Here is a 4,264-nt window from a genome sequence, read left to right as displayed (position 1 = left end):
CTAACCTTCCCATCACAGCATTTCACTTAATTAACATCAATCACTTACGATCGATTTGCATCGCCCGAGAGCACGCTGTTCGGTCTGCTTGAAACCGGAGCAACAACAACGACAACAAAAAACTGTCACCCAACGGCCGTCATCGTGGCCGGCGTCACGCACGATGGTGGTCGTGCCACCGCTCGCGCTTCATCATCATGCCGCTGATACCATTCAATTCAATTAAGCTCAATTTAGATCGAATTGTTTGACCATAAACTGGGCACGATTTTGTCAATAATTTTATTCATAAATTAATTGTAATAAAAACTCATTTTCCCGGCACCGGCCATCGGCAGAGGCAGTGCTGAAGAAAGGACCCAGCAACGATGCTGGTGTTAACCAACTTCCGCGACCTCCGCCGGTCCGTGGCCGGGACCGGCTCGGCAGTGGGAATTGAATTAATCAAGCCGATTGGTTGTCTCGTGCAGTGGCACTTGTACTTGTGAGCCCGTGAAGGTCCGAAACAAACCATCCTACAACCATGATTTTATCTCCCAACAGCACAGCGCTGGTAGACACAGCGTTTGTTGTGACCTCACTTCAGCACTATTCACACGTCGAACATCCTTTACCAACCGGCAAACCGACTCGTAATTCGTTTGGCTCACCATTTTCCCACCTTTCTGCCGTTTAATTGAAGTCTATTAAGACAGCTTTTGGCCACCGCCGGTTTGGCAAGCAAATCGAGTTTGGTAGCCTCTCGAAAAACGCCTCACCCGAGCATGGTTGCCTGCTGATTGCATCGTTCACACTCACGGCCACTTGTTCCGACGCTTGTGCCGTTGTTTTCGGCGCAGGAAGGCTGAAGAAATCGCACCATATTCGTACCGCAGCCCTCCAAATGCTACCGGCAAATATCCTGGCCGAGCGGCAGAGAGGTCCTAAAACCCCGTTTGGCCCTTGTTGTGCGCAGCGTCAGCAGGAATGCGACCCGATCGCAAACCCTCGATAAGCGCACGCCGGGCCCAAATCTGTTTAATTCGTTTCGTTTCGGTTTTGTTTGTTTGCTTTCAGTAGGAACCATTCGCAAGGATTCAATAAGGGGGCAGAAAAAAAGCGCGATCCGTGTCGAAAGATGCGGTTGCGCGGTTCGGTGCTTGAGGTCACAGCCCAGGAGCGAAAAGAAAACACTTCAACGCGAACCTATGCGCGGCTTGTTTGGCATGTGTTGTGCCACCACGGTTTAAGGACTTCTTTCTGGGGCCGCTGTGTGATCGTGAAACCAAACCGACCAATCATCGTGACGAATGGGGCTGATGGGACGTTTATGTTGCAAATTGTTTATGTAATTGGTTCGAAGCTAATGATTTATTTCAATTTTGTAAAACTTTTGAATGCCCAACTGGCTTTAATTCTGGTTTTAACATAGATTGAACAGCTCAAACACCCACATTTGCAAGCGTCTCATGTAAAATCATGTTTTAATCAGATAACAGCAAATACTGAACGGAGAAAAACGAAGCCCTTCGGCATGTCGAGTCTCAAATCCAAAGACTCAACCGGTGGCGGCTGTGACTTCGTGCCGGAGTGTCGTCAATCTCCGATGGTGATGGCGGGTGGCTCCAAATTAATCGACACAAATTGAATTAATTAATATTAATTTATGAAAATGTGTATCGTGCGCCTCATCATCGCGTCAATTAGCGACGCCGTGCCCGTTTGGTGTTTTTCGACACTTTGAGTTGCCGCCAACGGTGGCCGTGGTGGGGTCCGAATTCCGCCCTGCAACAGGAAAAGGGTTTTTGAGTGCCAGTTTTTCCCTCACGTCAGCGTTGCCATTTCTAATTGTTGGAGCTTTATCTTTGATGTTTGAAAATGTAATGGATCAATCATCAAGCAAACCAAACCGGCCCAGTTGGCCCCTATGACGTGATATTATCGCTTTCCGATAAGATCGCACCGAAAATTAGTGTCGCCAATAGGCATTAGAACCCCTTTGGAACACCGCTGCACTGGGAATCTGCTGGTAGACCGGCAATCCAATAAACGATTTATTAACGATTGCTCATGGACCCAGTATCAAATGATTTCTTGTGACTAAAACGATGTATCCAGAAGGGAGCAATAAGCTAAATCGCTTTGCCAGCATAATTTAAATCAAATTGATTGGAACCGAACAATAACATTGAGACGGTGGTTTGAAATTGATTTAATTTATTCAAATTTCAACCGAAATCTGATGTTGAAGATTTTTGAATAACTCCAATAATCTAATCAAATTCTTTAGGTTGAAGAAATAGGTTGAAGCCATTTAGCCGAAAGTGAGCAAAAATTCGTGTAATAAATGTAAAAAGTGTCTGGACCCTCCACGGCACCGTGCACTGCGACCTTGGGCCGCGTCCGAAAGGCAGGCGAGAGATCATCTAGTAGTCAAATTTCATTCTATTATAGCTCATCACATTCACATAATACATCCGTCATAAATTTAAAACAATTTGCTGCATCACCTCGACACCGACACCGGCCGGGAACTGACCGGCAGACCGTTCCGTGTGGTCGCGGATGCTGCTGCACCCTCCGATGGTGGTGTCGCCGCCGCCGCAGCGTAGATCCTCGGGGTCGCTGCTGCTTAGTCGCTGATTTTTTACGACTACCGCCTCCGGTCCGGTCAATGTCAGGGATCAAACGGGAGCATTTGGTAGCATCCATCGTCGTCGGCCCTCATTGGAGGTGGACGTTTTAGGATCGGTGGCGCAAAAACGTCCGCCTGTTCCTATCCGTTCGTGGCCGGTCGAACGGCTGCTCCGCACGTTCCTGTTCGAGAAATCGTCAATCGGCGTGACGATGATGGCACGGGGTTTGTTTTAAAAATTTATTCCATCACCGGTTCCGGACGCCGTGCCGTCGGTGCACTGCGGGACTACGTGCGTGACCCTCACCGTTTTTTTCGGGACTCTTTCGGCCAGGTTTTTTGGAGGACTTCTAAACATAAACCCAATATTGGGGAGGCTGACGTAGACGGTCGAGGCATCATTTTTTTTCGCTCCTGTTCGTCCAGCGGATCGCAGCAGCCGTGACGGTGGCTACTAGATATTTCATGCAAAGCAGTCGTGCAGAACGTCAGTGCAGCACGTCAGCAGCAGACAGGATACGGCGCGATACGGGATGATTGATACGAGTGATCCGATGCGAGCTCCGATTTGCGCAAAATGCGATAGGACCTCGAGAGGAGGGTATGAAATAAAATTGACACGACACACGTTTGATCTCCGCTAAATGTGTGTTAGGAGGTCATCCCGGTGGCCACTCTGAACAGGCGAGATTTGAGACTCTCGAATTGGTTCATTAAAGGAGTTTTAGAACACTTTTTAGAGCAGATTATTAAAGTATTAAGGTGTAAAGTGTATAAAATAGTGTAAAAGGAGATATTTATGTTGAACTCTTGAACTAGCAAATTGATGCAAGAATTCCAACAAACCACAAAACGTTAAAAACAAATCAGAGCGGTCTCGAGTGGGCTCGATGGTGTATCTTTAACACTCGCTTCTTCCAAAGAAGTGAAACATATGCAAACCCCGCCGTAAATAGAGCAAAGGGGGAAAATGACACGGATAAAGTGCAGGCCGCAGCTCGATCCGGGGTTGAAATTCACAATAATTTGACCACCACACTGCCCACCACCATCACTGGCGGCGAGCATAATGCTGCCCGATGGCAGCACGCAAACGCAAGGCACATGCTGACGGTCACGGGACACCATGCTGGCAGGGCCCCGACCACGGCGACGACGACGACGACGATCGGCGAGCGACACACCGATGCCCGATTATGACAGGGCGTGATAGCGCTGATACGTATGCAGATAAATTTAAATTATTAATTTAATTTAATTCAATGAAGTCTAATTTAATAAACCGTTGGCTGATATTTTGTTTTAAGCCCGAGCCCGAGCCACGACGCGACGACGTCGAGGACGGCGACAGCGATTACGCTGGTTTCGGATCAGTCGCGTCCGGACGCTGGTCAAGTGAAATTGGCGAATGTGGCGTTGGACCATTTTTGGGTACTTCGTGGTCCAAATTGCTCCATGACTGAATGTGTTGTTGATTTGCGTTTCAACTTAATTACGCACAAGGTATCGAGTTGAAGAAAGCTACAGTTGGACTACATTAGAAATTCTGGACAATAGTTATCAATAGGAATGACTTACAATTATCTCACAAGAATTGCTCACAAAAAATAACCTACTTTAAGGATTATGGAAAATTAACTTAATAACATA

The sequence above is a fragment of the Anopheles cruzii genome, chromosome 3 (genome assembly GCF_943734635.1).
Source record: "Anopheles cruzii chromosome 3, idAnoCruzAS_RS32_06, whole genome shotgun sequence".
Lineage (NCBI taxonomy): Eukaryota > Metazoa > Arthropoda > Insecta > Diptera > Culicidae > Anopheles > Anopheles cruzii.
Note: the sequence above shows the minus strand (reverse complement) of the source record.